Source organism: Pteronotus mesoamericanus, unplaced genomic scaffold, assembly GCF_021234165.1.
Source record: "Pteronotus mesoamericanus isolate MK-2021 breed Mesoamerican mustached bat unplaced genomic scaffold, CSHL_Meso_final scaffold_232, whole genome shotgun sequence".
In the NCBI taxonomy this organism is placed as follows: Eukaryota; Metazoa; Chordata; class Mammalia; order Chiroptera; family Mormoopidae; genus Pteronotus; species Pteronotus mesoamericanus.
This window is the reverse complement of record NW_026555311.1, coordinates 9,372,397-9,390,326: the sequence shown is the minus strand read 5'-3', so window position 1 is coordinate 9,390,326 and position 17,930 is coordinate 9,372,397. Positions and strand designations below refer to the sequence as shown.

The following is a 17,930-nucleotide window of genomic DNA, read 5'->3' as shown; positions in this document are numbered from 1 at the left end:
CCAAAGTCAAAATATCAATCTCTAAAAGTAAAACTAAGTTTTAGCCAGCAAAGATTTACTTTGTAATTCTTTCTCAGCACACAGACCCATTGTTGCTAAGGTGGCAAATTATTGTTGCTGGTCAGAAACACTCTGGCCTTCAGCTTTGCAGCTTTTTGCACCTGAGAAAAAGGGAGAGGAAAGCACAGAGCTCCATTAGCAAAGCTCTTGCTTGGTCCTGTAACTTTGGAAGAGGAAGCAAATACTCATTGTCAAATCTGCGTGTTCACCAAAACAACCTTAGCAAAAAGATAACACATTGTGGATACCAAATTAAAAGTTATTCATTCCAACACTCCCCCCCCACCACCTCATTTACATTCTATGCAGAAAAAGTCTCCCTTGCTCTTATGAATTGAAGTAAATGGAAGAACAGACTTGGGCTCAAAATAAGAACAAGCTTTCATAAATGAAACATGATGTGTGAAAGAGTTGAGTAACATGTCAACTGCAAAGAGTACATCAATGTGGAGTACTGTACTAATCATTCAAGCTGCCCAAATATAGACAGTTCTGCCTGAAAAGTTCTGCATGTCCCATCACTAAATGAGCTCAAGTAGTTCCCCCAAGGGCAGTATTAGAGGGGATCCCCGCCACACAGGTTTTGAGGAAACTTCTAAAGGCCCTTCCAACACCAAAGAGGTGATCATACTGGGACCTAAATTATTATTCCAGACCTATCTCTGGTTTTTTTTCAAACCATGGATGCATGTAAGTAGCTTGTTCTGACTATGTCCTAAATTAATACCAGTCATTTTTAGTGAGAACTGGAAAGCAGGTATTTTTGGTTATTTAAACAACTGCAGCATTCTTTATTAATGGAAAAAATTAGAGTATTTTTTTAATTATGTAGTATAAAGAACGGTATGTAAGCTTTGTACTGAGGGAGGTCAGCACATATCAGCTGTATTACTTGGGCAGGATGCTTAACCTCTCTGAGTCTCTGTTTCATTAGCAGCTAACACAAGGAATACAATCCTGTCAATTTTTGTGGAGGTCCCCATGGAGTAGTAAGCCAAAGTCCTAGGGTTCGGTGGCTGCCCAACAAACAATATCTATTGTTATTGCTGCTGTTTGTATAAATAAAGAATAAAACAAAGATCTTGTGATGTACACTTGTTTTTACATTAAGGAAGCACTAAAACCCTTGAAAAGAATAATTATAATCTTGTATGTTTATAAGATTATTTTTCTTCAGAAGCATTATTAATTTAGAAGTTTTCCTTAAAAATGGAGGACATGATGCAGAAGGATCAAACCACTTTTTCAGCCAGAATGCTAAACAATGATTTGTGTTTTCAAATAAACCCTTTTGAGCCATGTTCCTGGGAAAATGATGTGTGGTCTGAGCATCAGCACAGGCATAGCCTGTAGTAAAGAGGTCTGTTAGGCATGATCTTTCTTAGAGCTCTTAGAACTTTTATGCTCCTGAAAATAAGGATTTGTCATAAAGGATCTCAACTCAAGACTGAAAATTTAGGGTGAAATTAATAACATATTAACACTCTCATAGCATAATTCTAACCTGTGAGAAGCACAGGTGGAACGACCATCCAGAATATACTTTTGTTAAATGCTGAGCTTTCTGTGGGAGTGAAAACAAAGAGTTGCAAACTTTCCCCATCACACACACGTACATGCACACACTAATAGTATATAACCAATGTGCTTTGCAACTCCCTGGAAAAGAACAGACACATGTTAAGCACATCAGCACTGTCTGGAAATGGACAGTTGGACATACAACATTGTGAGCTCTCTGACAACAGAAGTCCTCAGCAGAAAGCGGAGCTTCAGATGCTGAAATAAGTTTTCCTGAAGCGAAAGACTAGACTGCTCTATTGCTTCAGATCTCAGCTTGACATGTTCAATAGGTTGTTTTTAGATTTTCTCAAAAGTCAATTTATGAATGACTGTTCTTCAGTAACTTCGGTAAACAAGCAGACTACCTTCACTTTCCAAAACATCTTTTTTACCCCCTTCTAAGTCCCAACTGTTCAAAACATTCACCATTTTTTACTCAAACGGGGAGCTGACAAAACCAGTCATGTGGTTCCCCTTGATGCTCAGAATACTGTAAGCAGTTAAATTAATCCTAACCCACCTGCCTCTTTTAAGTGAAACTTTTAAATTGGCTGATGCACTTGCTGCCAGTGGATCCATGGAAGGCAAAAGAAAATGCTGGGAAACACTAGAATAAACTTAAGAGAAAGGCTTGCTTCACTCTCATTGAACTGGGAGAGGTGTTCTAGTCCCACCCCGACAAGGAAACCAAGTCGCACCGCACTGCCCGGCTTGTTAAAGGCAGAGCCTGAAGTAAACCTGCTACCCAACCCCTAGTTCTGTTTTCACTCATACATGCACACACCTCGATTTCACTTGAAATTCTTCTTCTTGTTTGATAAAGAGTGAAACCACTAAAAAATTGTTGTGAAAAACTGGTTTCATAGTTGACTGATTTAATTCCACGGGGAGAGAGAGGCAAGGATGCCTCAAAGTCCCCTTGCTTACCAGAATAACGCCCAGTCAGGCATGTTCATGGGGCTGTAGGAGTGCAGGAGATTTCTGAGGGAGAAAATAAAGGGGAAAAAAAATTCTATGATTTAGCCATGATTTAACTATGGGGAAATGCCTCTATTTCTGGAGTGAGAGGAGAGTGAATATCATTAATTGCCACTTTGGGTTTCTTCCCCAGAGTACTTAGGACTGGTTTTTCAAGTGTAGAGAAGAGCCCCAACAAGCTGCAACAGCTCATGGTACATTGCCTCACACTCCATATCTGTGCCTGGAGCCTTCTCATCCCAGATGAGCTCCTGGCTCCTTGTCTCCTGGCTTCTGTCAAGAGAACACAGACCAGGGCAGCGTGTTAGCAGAAGAGGTAGAAATGGTGGCAGCATTAGAAGACAGAAGGGTGGCAGGACTAGAGCTCTGGCGTGTCTCAGTCTGCACTTGTCCACATTTCAGAGGGAGCTGCCTGCCTGGATGGCGGTTGAGAGTCACCTGGGTGTTCCCTTGAGACATCCACATTGGTACTGGTCCCGGCTTTTTTTTTCCCCTTTACCATTGAAAAGTGCAGCCCATTTCAGGAGCTGCCACATCAGCATCCACTCTCACCATTCAGTAAAACTTTGCATCCACACATCCCGGCGTTCTCAGTCAAACCAGTGGCTGCTTCTTTCCTTTCTTCGTTTTCCTGCCTTTCACCAGTCACTGTGGCAAGGTTGATATTATGCAGAATGTTGAAGTTAAATTAGGACTGAAAGGATGAGTAGAATCTGCCCCACATTTTTCCAGGAAGTAAATAACGTAAATGACTTTTTATGGATGTCAACTGTTCATATATCACCTTCACAATTCTTCCATGTTACATATGTAGTATTTCATTTATATTGACTTTTTAAAACTTTAATATTTACTTTAGCCTCAGTCTAAGAAATAAAAATCTGTCAAATCATGAATTTGAAGAACATGCATATCTTTCTAGTTTATGTTAAATTTAAATATATAACTGAACATTTTTGATATTTACCCCTATAGCACCAAAAATTATCAGTGGGAAGTATAGATTTGGGAAACACTGAATAATCAAATTAAAGAATGCTGTGAAACATGACTGCCAGACTTGCCAGAAAAAAAACATTAAATAATGTTAGGTGGAAAGGCTCGGGGCAAAGTATTCAGAACTTTGATATGGGAGGGGGGAAGCATGGAGTGATAAACGTTGGGGAATGCAGTTGAAGCAATGCTTAAAAAAATTCACCCACTCAACACAAACAGGATACACTGGACGTGAGGAAGCCTAGATGTGAGAAGGCCAGAAGTCTGTTAGAAACCATAGCCATGCAAGGCAGGGAGAGTCAGGACTACACTCAGAGACTCAAGAGGGCGGGGGGGGGGCTCAGTTAGGGTGGAAAAACAGACAAGAACCTGCAGACAGAGGAGAAGAAAACTGAAGGAGACATTAAAAATGACTGCGTTTTTTTTAAACTTTATTTTCATTGGTGGCATTATGACAGATGTCCCCATTTCCCACAGCCCTTGGCCCACCTCCACCCAGCCCTGCCCCCCTCCACCTTCTGGCCACCACCACACTGTTGTCTGTGTCTGTGGGTCATGTGTGAATGTTCTCTGGCCAGTCCCCTCACCTTCTTTCATCTGGTCACCCCTCCACCCTCCTATCACAACTGACGGTGTGTTCCATGTGTCCATGCCTGTGGTTCTATTTTGTTCACCAGTTTATTTTGTTCATTAGATTCCATGTACATGTGAGATCATACAGTGTTTGTCTTTCTCTGACTGGCTTAATTCTCTTAGCATAATAATCTCCATTTTCACAGGAGTGACTGCTAATGCCATTGACAGGTGACATGGGAAGGGGATTAGACATCCAAATGAAATATCCAATAAGCATTTAGTAATATGGTTCAAGGGCTGAATGAGAGGACAAGATTATAGTGATTTGAGAGTCAGCAGCAGAGATTTGGCAGATATAGTTAACAAACGCATATTTAACCCAAGATACAAAGTAAGGAGAGCAAAACACAGTTCTGTTCAGATATCCAGGCCGAAAGAGTGTAGGAGAATCCCTTAATCAATAGCAAAAACTCTGCTCTAGAGCAGGTTTCTCAGCCTGGGCAGAGTAGACATGGACAACGTTGTGCTGGGGAGAGGAGGGTATGACTAAATGGTAATGGGGAAAAAATGCAATGAAGATTAATAGAAAGTGAATAGACCAAAAAAAAAAAAAGAAAGAAAGAAAGAAATTACCATGATCTGGATCCCACCCCCAGCACAATTAATTATGCCTCTCTGAGACCGAAACATTAATATTACCACCAAATTAAAATTCTGAAAAGTATAGAAAATTTGAGACATATAATAAACTTTAAACCAGGCCTCTTAATCCTGCACTTCAAGAAGAAACCCAATTTTCTAGAGCATTGTCTTAGAGATAATAGATGAAATTAAGTACATTAATATATTATAATAATTTTATCTGTGTAGGATTTGGGTTTTTTCCCCTGAAATCTCCATTTTTTTACATCCTTTTGTTTTTTTCCATTTTATTCAGAATTTTAGTTGTTTCATTTGTGAGGATCTCTCAGGGTATTTAGTCTGGACAATCTAATAAGAAAATATATTTATCTATGTGCACATTGGCAAGTTTTCTTTTTCTCAATTTTCAATGCTTCTAAAATTGTAGGGCCTAGTATGAGATTTCTTCTTTTATCATGTATATTTAAAAAAACGTTTTCTTGGTTTTTCCAAAGATGGCAGAGGAGTGAATGGGAGTCATACAGACCTCCTCCCAAGACCAAACTGGAATTGCGACTAAATAGTGGAGAAATCACCTGGAAAACAATGGAATGATAGAGGGAGAGAAACCTTGGAGCTACAGACAGGCAGTGGAATCAACTCTCACACATCCCAACGGGTGAGAAGTGCGGTGGAGGCTCGAGAGGGTGGGCTGGGTGCCCATGGGCACTGGCACCAGAGGGACATTGAAACGGCCAGTTGGATCCCCTGAGAAGAACAGGGTCTGAATCATAAACAGGGATGCCTAGACTAGGGCAGCTGAAAATAGGAAAACACACAGACAAAACACAACCCCAAAAAGCTTAGGGGCGCTCTCTGCCAGAGACAGGCGGTTGGAGATGCAAAGAGACATTTAAAGGGCCAACGCAAAAATGTGCAGTGGCAGCTGCCAGCCTTGATCTCTGGGTAGAGACGGCAGCAGAGTGGGCTGGTGCCTGGGAAAAGATTGGTGAGGAAGACTTTGTGAAGAGAACAGAGACGGTGCCCAGCAGAGCCCCGGTCATAACTCACCTCCCACTCTGCAGCTACCATCTCACTCAGGCATAAGAGAATCAATTAACTTGTCTTTTGCTCGCTCTGCACACAGCCTGTGCGTGTGTGGGCTAGGGGCCGAATGCAGACTGGCTGGAAGAAATAGAGGATCCCTGGCCTAAGGGGACACACAGGTGCAGAGAGACCCTTGAGGAGAAACTGGAGACAGAAGCGGGTTGGGGAAAAACTGGAGGATTATCCAAGATTCCCAGAGCAGACTCCCTCCCCATTCCGTAGTCCCCATTTTGCACATGCAGGCCACGCCCCTCAAGGAGGCAGAAGCAGGTGCGCAAGCCAGAATGTGCGTGATTACAACATGGTGGGCAGAAATAGTGGATCCATGGCCAAAGGGGTCACAGAGCTGCCCAGAGACCCTTGAGGAGAGACTGGAGACAGAGGTGTTGGAGAGTCCCAGTGCTGACTCTTCCCCAGTCCACGATCTACATCTTGCTCTGGCGGACTACTCCCCTGAGTGACAGCAGCCGATAAGGGCACCATAGTTCCGCCATCGGGAGGCACTGCTCCGCCCTGTGGTGCCTAAGCCTGACAGATGAGGACAGAGTGACCAGATTGACAATCACAGGAGACAGACACAGACAGTAGATACCTGGAAGGCTCAAATAAATGGCCCAAAGTCAGATAGGGTCAACAACTGACACCATCAGAGGCAGACCCAGAAAGAAAAGGAAAGAATAAATAAATAAATAAATAAATAAATAAATAAATATACCCGCCTACAACCATAGAAGTTTAATCCACAAAGTCAGGAAATCTAGATGGATCAACTGAAGCAGAAGCAAAAAAATTATATATGGAGACTCTCACAAAAATAGGAAGAAAAAGAAAGTCCCCCCAACTGAGGGGATAGAAGGAATCCCCCACAGAGAGAGCTAAAAGAAATAGAGGCAAGGGAACTATCAGATATTGAATTCAAAACAATGGTTCTAAGACAGCTCAATGAGCTCAGTGAGCTCAAAGATAACTATGAGAAACTGCAGAGAAACTATCAGAAACTTACAGCAAACTATATCAACCTGGAAAAGGACATAGAAACTATCAAGAAGACACAAGAGGATGTGAAGAATATCATTTCTGAATTGAAGAACACAGTAGAAGGAATCAAAAGCAGGCTAGATGAAGCAGAGGATCGAATCAGTGAGCTGGATGATAAGGTAGAGAAAAGCTCCCAGAAAGAACAAGAAATAGAAAAAAGACTCAAAAAGAATGAAGAGGCATTTCAGGAAATGCAGGACAACCTGAAACGCAATAATATCCGCATAATAGGGATACCAGAAGGAGAAGACAAGCAAGGGATAGAGAACCTCCTCGAAAAAGTAATGATGGAAAACTTCCCCAATTTGAGGAGAGAAAAGGTTTCATGAGTCCAGGAAGCACAGAAGACCCCATTCAAGAGGAACCCAATGAGGCCCACTCCAAGACACATCATCATTAAAATGGCAAATATCAAAGACAAACAGAATCTTAAAGGCAGTAAGGGAGAAACAGGTAGTAACATACAAGCAAGCCCCAGTATGGCTAGCATCTGCCTTCTCAACAGAAACACTACAAGCCAGAAGGAAATGGCAAGAAATATTCCAAGTAATGAAAAGCATAGGCCTAAAACCAAGGCTGCTCTACCCAACAAGGCTCTCAATTAAAATAGAAGGGTAAATAAGGAGTTTCCCAGACAAAAGAAGGCTAAAAGAATATATCACTACCAAACCAGCACTACAAGATATGCCAAAGGGACTGGTTTAAGAAGATGAAGGAAAAGAGTGAGAAAGCGAAAAACACAGGTACAAAGAGAAGAAATGAATAAGTTTCTATCAGTAATAACTCTCAATGTAAATGGACTAAATGCCCCAATCAAAAGACACAGAATAGCTGAATGGATAAGAAAACATGACCCACACATATGCTGCCTACAAGAGACCCACCTCAGAACAAAAGACCTACACAGATTGAAAGTAAAGGGATGGAAAAAAATATTGCAAGCAAAAGAAGAGAAGAAAGCGGGCGTGCAATACTTATATCAGACAAAATAGATTTCAAAACAAAGGCCATAAAAAGAGACCCAGAGGGGCACTTCAAGAAGACATAAACATTGTAAACTTGGGTGCTCCTATGTTGGGTGCATATAAGTATATAAGGAAAATCTTGGATGACTTCAAAAAAGATACAGACAGCAATACACTGATAGCAGGGGATTTCAACACCCACTGTCAAAAATGGACAGACCTTCCAAACAAAACATCAACAAGGAACATCAACAATATTGTGGAGCTGAACGATGCACTGAATCAAATGGACTTAACTGACATATATAGAACCTTACATCCCAAAGAAGCAAAATACACATTCTTTTCAAATGCACATGGAAGTTTTTCAAAGATAGACCACATGATAGGACACAAAGCAAGCCTCAGCAAATTCAGGAAAATTGAAATAATACCAAGTCTTTTCTTGGACCACAAGGGCCTGAAACTGGAAATCAACCTCAAAGAGAAACTTCAAAAACTTGCAAACTCATGGAGACTGAACAGTACACTATTAAACAATGAATGGGTCAATAATGAGCTAAGAGAAGAAATCAAAAAATTTCTGGAAACAAATGAAAATGAACAGACAACAGTCCAAAACCTATGGGACACAGCAAAGGCGGTCCTCAGAGGGAAGTTCATAGCAATACAGGCTTACCTAAAAAAGGCAGAAACATTTCAAATAAAAGACCTAACACTACAACTTCAAGAACTGGAGAAACAACAACAGATAAATCCCAGAGCAAGTAGAAGGAAGGAAATAGTCAAGATCAGAGCAGAACTGAATTACATAGAGATGAAAAGAACAATTCAAAAGATCAACCAATCCAAGAGCTGATTCTTTGAAAAGATAAATAAAATTGACAAGCCTTTAAGCAGACTCATCAAGACAAAAAGGGAGAGGACCCAAATTAATAATATCAGAAATGAAAGAGGAGAAATAACAACTGATACCACAGAAATACAAAGGATAGTCAGAAACTACTATGAACAATTATATGCCAAGAAATTTGAAAACCTAGATGAAATGGACAAATTTCTAGAAAAGTATAATCTTCCAACACTGAAGGAGGAAGAAACAGAAAGCTTGAACAGACCGATAACAGCTGGGGAAATTGAAGCAGTCATCAAGAAACTCCCAGCACACAAAAGCCCTGAACCAGACGGTTTCCCAGGAGAATTTTACAAAATATTTAAGGAAGAGCTAACCCCTGTCCTTCTCAGACTATTCCAAAATATCCAAGAGGAGGGAAGACTCCCAGACTCTTAATGAGGCCAGCATCACCCTGATCCCAAAACCAGATAAAGACCCTACAAAGGAAGAAAACTACAAGCCAATTTCGCTGATAAACATAGATGATAAAATCCTCAACAAAATATTGGCAAACCACATACAGCATTACCTTAAAAAGATTATCCTCCATGATCAAGTGGGATTCATACCAGGGATGCAGGGATGGTTCAAGATACGCAAGTCAATAAATGTAATACATCACATAAACAAAAGGAAAGACAAAAACCACATGATCATCTCAACAAATGCAGAAAAAGCATTTGATAAGGTACAGCACCCATTTATGATCAAAACACTCAGCAAAATGGGAATAAAGGGGGCATTCCTCATGTAATAAAATCCATATATGAAAAACTTACAGCTAATATCATACTCAATGGGCAAAAACTAAAAGCTTTCCCACTAAGATCAGGAACACGACAAGGATGTCCACTTTCACCACCTGTATTTAACATAGTATTGAAAGTCCTAGCCACAGTGGTCAGACAAGAAAAAGAAATAAAAGGCATCCAAATAGGAAAGGAGGAAGCAAAACTATCATTGTTTGCAGATGACATGTTAGTGTACATAGAAAACCCTGTAGACTCCACCAAAAAACTACTGAATCCAATAAGTGAATTTGGCAAAACAGCAGGACACAAAGTCAATACTCAGAAATCGTCAAAGGCATTTTTGTACACCAGCAGTGAAATAGAAGAAGAAATCAGAAAAAAATACCATTCGATATAGCAAGAAGAAAAATAAAGTACCTAGGAATAAATTTAACCAAGGAGGTAAAAGACCTGTACGCAGAAAACTATACAACATTGAAGAAAGAAATTAAGGAAGACACAAATAAATGGAAGCATATGCTGTGCCCATGCATCGGAATAATTAACATCATCAAAATATCCATACTACCCAAAGCAATTTATAGATTCAACACAATCCCTATTAAAATACCAATGACATATTTCACAGAAATAGAGCAGACATTTCAAAAATTTATATGGAACCATAAATGACCCCGAATAGCAGCAGCAATTTTGAGAAAGAAAAACAAAATAGGAGGGATCACAATATCGGACATCAAACTATATTACAAAGCCACTATACTCAAAACTATCTGGTGCTGGCACAAGAACAGACCCAGACCAGTGGAACAGAACAGAAAGTCCAGAAATAAGTCTATATGGGCAACTAATATTTGACAAAGGGGGCAGAAGCATAAAGTGGATTAAAAATAGCCTCTTCAACAAATGGTGTTGGGAGAGCTGGATGGCTCCTTGCAAAAAATTGAAATTTGACCATCAGCTGACACCATACACAAAAATAAACTCAAGATGGATAAAAGATTTAAATAAAAGTCACAACACCATAAAAGTCCTAGAGAAGAACATTGGCAGGAAACTCAGATATCCCACGCAGCAGTTTTTTCATCGATATGTCTCCTAAAGCAACAACCATAAAGGAAAAAATAAACAAGTGGGACCTCATCAAAATAAGAAGCTTCTGCACGGCTAAAGAAAACATCAGCACAATAAAAAAGGAGCCAACCGTATGGGAAATTATATTCACTAATGATACATCAAATAGAGGTTTGATCTCCAAGATATATAAAGAACTCGCTCGACTTTACTCCAAGAAGACAAATGATCCAATCAAAAAATGGGCGAAGGACCTGGGCAGATGCTTTTCTAAGGAGGAGATACAGAGGGCCCAGAGGCATTTGAAAGGATGCTTGGCATCACTAGCCAACAGAGAAATGCAGATCAAAACCACCATGAGGTACCACCTCACACCGGTCAGAATGGCCATCATAAACAGATCAACAAACAGCAGGTGCTGGCGAGGCTGTGGAGAAAAGGGGACACTAGTCCAGTGTTGGTGGGAATGCAGACTGGTGCAGCCACTGTGGAAAGCAGTGTGGAATTTCCTCAAAAAGCTGAAAATGGAACTGCCTTTTGATCCAGTGATTCCCCTGCTGGGACTATACCCTAAGAATCCCAAAATGTGAATTCAAAAGAACCTATGCACCCCAATGTTCATAGCAGCACAATTTACAATAGCCACGTGTTGGAAGCAACCTAAGTGCCCATCAGCAGATGATTGGATCAAAAAAAATATGGTACATTTACACAATGGAATACTACGCAGCAGAAAGAAAAAAGAACTACTATACTTCATGACAGCATGGATGGAACTAGAGAGCATTATGCTAAACGAAATAAGACAGGGGGCGAAAGACAAATACCATATGATCTCACCTATAAGCAGAACCTAACTAACAAAACAAAGATGCTAGAAAAATAAGACCAGCAACACTGAAAGGAAAAGAAACCAACAGAGACAAGAGGGAAGGAGGGAGGGGTGGGCGGGGGCAAAAGGAAGGGAAGGGGCAAGTCAAGGAACAGATAGCAAGGACTCATGGACAAAACCGAAGTGGGGAAGGATTGAGGGAGGGAGAGGGAGGCAGGGGGCAGAGGAAAGTAGTGGAGGGAAGGCGGAGTCAAATGTATTCGGAAAAATAAATTAATTAATTTTAAAAAATGTTTTCTTTATACTTATTTGGATGTTGTCCATATTTAATGCTTTCAGAAATGCTCTTAGGGAATCTTAGTATAGGATGGGGCGAAAGTAGGTTTACATATATTTGTATAGAAAATAACACAACACTTAATGACAATATAAGAGTTAACTGCGTTTTGCATACTCATAACTGTAAACTTACTTTTGTTCCACCCTGCTTTTAGTCATTATTTGCAAAGCTTTAAAATCAAACTTAAAAACAATAAAAACATTTAAAGAATTTCAGATTTTTCAAAGTTTTTTTGATTATTTCATATTGGAGAAGAAAGAAATAAAATTCCATAAATCAACAAACAAGTGCTGGCAAGAAAGTGGAGAAAGGGGAACCCTCATGCACTGTCAGTGGGAATGCAAACTGGTGCAGCCACTGTGGAAAGCAGTATGGAGAAACCTCAAAAAATTCTAGGTGGAACTACCTTATGACCCATAGATCCCACTTCTGGGAATTTATCCAAAGAAACTGGCAACATTAATTTGAAAGAATTATGTTAGTTTCGCTATGTTCATTGCGGAGTTATTTACAGTAGTCAAGATTTGGAAGCAGCCCAAGTGCCCATCAGTAGATGAGTAGATAAAACAGCTATGATATATTTACACAATGGAATACCACCTGGCCATAAAAAAGAAAATTTTACCCTTTGTGACAGCATGGATGAACCTGAAGAACATTATGCTAAGTGAAATAAGCCAGTCAGAGAAAGACAAGTACCCTCTAATTTCACTCATACGTGGAATCAAACAAAATAAGCTATTGTAACAAGAAAAATAGAGACAATCATAGGTAGAAAGCAGGGTGACAGCTGTGGGGGTGGAGGAACTGAGCAAAAAAATAAAAAGAGAGAAAGCACTCGCCGACAGAGCGGTGTGCTGATTGCAAGGGGGCGGGGTGAGAGGAGGTGGAAGAGGGTATGAGGGAATAAATGGTGATGGAAAAAATTAAATTTCTTTTAGAAGATTAAAAATAAAAAAAAATAAACTTCTAAGAGAAGAAGCCCATCCTAAAACCAGCTCTGACCCCCAAAGGGAATAATTGCCTTTGTTCCCCCAATGGTCCTGAGTAAAGACACCTGATATTCATCTGAAATATTGTGGCTCATGTGAATTTGAATAGTTAGAGGCAATTCATCCTAAATACTATATGTACAGGTAAAGCTGTGATATTGCAAAATTAATCCCATCATTTACTCATAGCCCTTTAGAATAACTTATTTCAGGTAGATAAAAGCATTCTTTTCTAAATCTCGGTAAATCAACTTTAAAGATTCAACACTTTCTTTATGTTTTTGCTAGGCAACAGTACATTGACATAAAGTTTACTATGTGGTAAGATGAGAAAACTGAATTTAAGAAAAGTTAAATAAACTAAGATTATATACCTCGTTCTAAAAAAGGAATAAATAGCTCACTATTAAGTTCTAAATGAAATGGGAGAAAATTCACTAAGAAATCATCATGTAGAAAAGTGTTGAAAATCCTAGATCAGAAACTTTTTTCCTTGGAGATCAAGGTTTTTATATCATAAATGTGTTTTCTTCTTTTTCCCCACCCTTTCAAATACACTCTATGTTCATAACCTCATAACCTCTCACCTATTAGTATCTACAGAACAAATTGTGTGAATCTTCCTCCAGGCCTTCAGATATCTGAGAACAGTGATCAGGCCCACTGGTAAACTCTCTTTTTTGCAGGCTTAACAGCCCCACTCATTGACCTGTTCTTCACGGAGACCTGCTCCTCTGGTGACTCTCCCCTGAAATGCTAAGGATTTCTGTATCTTTTTCTGAACTCTGTGCTCTGCATAAGTAAATGTAATACTTCACATTAAGTTCAATCAAAACTAGGGAGAGAAAAATAGTTCCTGCTTCATTTTTGTTTAATACAATCTGTACTAATGCTCTTTTCCTATTGGGATTTTTCATATCTAAATCCCACTCCAAAGTCATTGCCAACGCTCTCTGTGAATAACCTCAGGCCTTTCTCACAGGTGATGAGGCCAAACCACATGGCCCACTCTGATGCTTATAAATTGCTTGTTTCTTTTTACAGTCGTTAATGAATATTAAAGTCTTTTCTAACTCATTGTCAGAGTTGTCTAGACATGGCAAGAAAAAAAAAAACACATGGAACTACGCTCTATACAAAATTCACTGAAGAAAATATAATGCCGTTGACCAACACTGAAGCCTCAGTGTCATCCTATAGAAATATATGGGAAAGTTTCTATGATTATTTTAATACTTTGAAAAGATTCTTCTCTCTCCATAGAGAATCTCTGAAGTCATCATAGGGTACCCTTGCAAAATGTATGAAACCAGGCTGTATTATCTAGAAACGTGTCCTTTGATGAGCAGGGAGGAGGGCTGACTGGCATTTTTTTATCTCGTTCATCAAGAAGCAGAATTCACACTGCATTTTACAGGGAGACAGGGATTTGGCAGGACAAATAGAAAAGTGTGGACATTTCTCCAAGCAAGGACCAAGGCTTTATGGTCTCAAATGGCAGTGCAAACTGAATGAGTGTGCAGAACAAAGCCTATGAGATTATGATGGAGCAGGGCCGCATAATGGAGAGAGTGAGGATGACTGAAGTAGAAAAAGAGGCCAAAAGTAAAGATGAAGAAGAAGGACAAGTAGCAAATTGAGGTGAGAAAAAAAATAATAGTTGTCAAAATGATAAAGCTACAAAGTCAAGAGTTAGGAAAGGATTGGTAGTAGGAAGAATAGAGGATGATTTACAAAAGAAGTGGAACAATTCACAGAAAATTGCTAGAGTAGAATAGAACAATCAAAGGTATGGAAAGTAAGAACTTCTGTTGCCTAGGAGAATTTTTCTCATGTTTCATATCTGTTTAATATAAAATTAAGAAATGTTTTACTTTCAGGAATCCTGGCTAAGTAAGCCAAAGAGGTCATCTATCAAGAAGAAAGCACCATTTCTCAACCTTGGTAGTATGTAAGAATCATCTGGAGAAATTTTAAAAAATGTTTAAATTTTTCTATTGACTTCTCTTATAGTTGATTTATTTAACTTTGTAAGTGAAAATTTAAAGATGTTATAGCAATGCTTTTTACTTATTTTTAATTTTTTTTGTTTGTTTAAAGCTTAACTCAAAAGGGAATCATTACTAGACCTGTGAAAAATTACCTGCCTAGTTTTATTGAAACCTTTCTGCAGTGTTTGAGCTTTAAGACATCTTCCTTCCCTTGCGACTTCCTTATAATTTTCATTTTGAATTTTTATGATGTCATGGGGAAATGCTTCTTCAGTGTTTCTAAACTAATCAACACTTTGATTCCCTATTCAAATGATGTCCCCATTGAGAAAGACACTAATTTTAAGATCTGCATGGCTAAACAGAGTCTCAAGCTCAAGTTTCCCACTACTATCAACAGATTGTGGAAGAAAGGAAACTACTGATTAAAATACTGAAATGAAATCGCTGGTTTCTGGAAAAAAACATGACTTTCAGAGAAAAATAAGATACTTTACATAAAAAATATTCCTGCTAAAAATATAATTTTTCAGGAAAATTATACCTTTGTTGCCACACAGCTGATGGTGTAGAATTTATATTAAGTTTTTAAGTTTTCTAAACCATTTAAATTTAAATAAATGTTTTCTATTTGAAATTCTAAGATAAAGAAATTTTAATTTAGAATATTCCCACTTTTAAAGGGGACAAAAACAACCAGGCATTTTATTTTCTTATATCAAAACTATATTTTTTAATTTCTCCTTTTTATACTTGTGAAACATTCCCTCCATGTGCAAAACTGAAGGAATTTCTAATTAGCTGATGCTAAATATTAACCTATATGTTTTTAAAAAATGTTTTATCATTGTACCACAGTAAAAAGGGGAACTGTTATTGTGATGTAAAAACAGCAAAACTTTTTCAGCCTAATGAATAAGTGTGAAACATATCATTGTTTTCTGAATCACTAAGTTTTGCTGTCAGAGTTGTCCGCCCTTTACTTTACTACAGAGATTGGCAGCTTGTGTATCCCCACAGACCTTTCAAAAAAAGCAGGTTTGATTAATTTAGTTCAGTTCAGGATCTTCTTTTACCCACAAAGGATGAGCTCCCTCTTCTTACAGGAACTCAATTATGACATCTCAGCTTTTGTTCATGTTTCCTCTATTTGGCCTGATTATTTATTCCCTACTTCTCTAAACCTAACTGTCCTTCCTTCAAATATTTTATCTTCCATGAGACTTTCCAACCATCAAGCTTACTTTTCTTCCCTCTCTATCTTGCTAGAATGACAAAACCATGGCCAATGAGAAAGGGAAGTAGAAAAGAGGCTACACTAGTATGTTAGATATATTCTTAGTTCATCATGGCAATCAGACCTAATGACAACACAAATATTGCATGGTAGCTGGTATCTTCTTGAGAAGGAAAAGGAGTTCACATATATTACATGTTGATAATTTGCAGGTACCTCCTACACATCTCATTTAATCCACACACCTGTCTACTTGATGCCACTCCTTAACGATTGTCTTAATGTTATGTCTTACTAACAAGTCTCCCCTTTATAAACCAGGAGGATGCCTTGATCTGCGGCAGGAAAGAAGTGGTCAATATACTGGAAATCATCACCATGAGCCAAATTTCTCAAAATTTGATGGGTCACGATAAGATCATAACAAAGAGCAAAGCAATTACCTAGAAAAACAAATTATGGCATCAGCATGCCTTGACAGCATGATACTTAGAATCAGGATTTCCCAGCTGTCCTGTAGAGATTCAGTTTCCTATGTCAAAGTGAATTTAAAAAATTGGCTTTAAAGTCCTCCAGACCAAAATAATTTCTGCCTTCTTGATAGTGGCTCCTATCAAAAATCTGAGAGAATTAAAAGATACAAGAAAACTAATGACTATGCAAACTATTTATGCTGTAGGAATCTAATTCATGTGCCTGAATCTTATACCCTAGAAACCAGTACACAGTAGTTTCCCCTTACCTGCAGTTTCAGGTACCTGTGGAAAACCACAATCTGAAGATATTACATAGAAAATATCAGAAATAAACAATTCATAAGTTTTAAATTGCACCCCTTCTGAGTTACATGATGAAATCTCACACCATCCTGCTCTGTTCCACTCTGGACCTGAATCTTCCCTTTGTCCAGGGTACCCACTCTGTATACGCTACCTGCCAGCTACTCAAAAACCCTCCAGCTACCAAGGATCCCCAACTGTTGACATTGTCTGCTCCTGATATCCAATCTCTGATATCATCATGGTTCCACTATTTAGAATCACCCAAAGCAGATGATCATCCTTCTGATATATTGTCACAAGATCAGTAGAAGCTTACCACTGCATCACAATGGCTACCTACGTCATTCGCCTCACTTCATCTCAGCACATAGGCATTGTATCACCTCACAGCATCACAAGAAGAGTGAGCACAGTATGAGGAAATATTTTAAGAGAAAAAGACAACATTCACAGAACTTTTATTACAGTATATTGTTATAATTGTCCTATTTTATTATTATTTGTTCATCTCTTACTGTGCCTAATTTATAAATTAAACTTAATCATAGATATGTATATATAGAGTAAAAACAGTACATTTTGAGTTTGACATTATCCATGGTTTTAGGCATCTACTGGGGTTTTGGAAACTATCCCCCGCCCCTCCTCCAGATACAGGGAGATTACTATATTTAGTCCTTAGAGCTTCTAACCTCACATTAAATTGCATTTTAATGTTTGGTCCTCAACTTCTCAAAAACACCCCTAAGAAATCTTCTTTGAAATCTTTTACCACAATTGATATAACATGCTAATGTTGACAGCGCTATCTCCCAGTGCTCTAGCCATAGAAAGTTCCCATGTGATTTAAGTCTGAGAGATATTTCTTCTCCTGAGAAACTGATTTCTTCTCCCCTTGGATTTCTCTTTATACTTTGAAAGCATGGCAATTCTAAGACAAGTCTGAAGTTGAATCTAAGAAACCCTAATAGCACTAATTTATGCACAGATATTTTTCCCTTGGTCCTAATTTTCTATTTATATTTAGCAAAGTTGATTAAAGTTATCCATAACTGCAAGTTTCCTTATATTCTGTATTAGAATAGAATCAGGATATACATAAATTTAATAAATAAGTGCTAAGCACTTACT

The 17,930-nt window shown here is 38.6% G+C and overlaps 1 long non-coding RNA gene across 2 annotated transcripts in view; it reads left to right on the top strand.

The window, feature by feature from the left end:
• LOC129085314 (uncharacterized) overlaps nucleotides 1-17,930 on the top strand; it is a 69,598-nt gene that overhangs the window by 32,543 nt on the left and 19,125 nt on the right. The window contains exons 2-3 of one of the 2 annotated variants that reach the window (XR_008530687.1): nucleotides 5,310-5,473; nucleotides 14,670-14,740. This is a non-coding gene — a long non-coding RNA (uncharacterized LOC129085314). Of the gene's footprint in view, nucleotides 1-5,309; nucleotides 5,474-14,669; nucleotides 15,356-17,930 lie in introns of those variants that run through there. The other variant, XR_008530686.1, reaches the window with a different exon arrangement.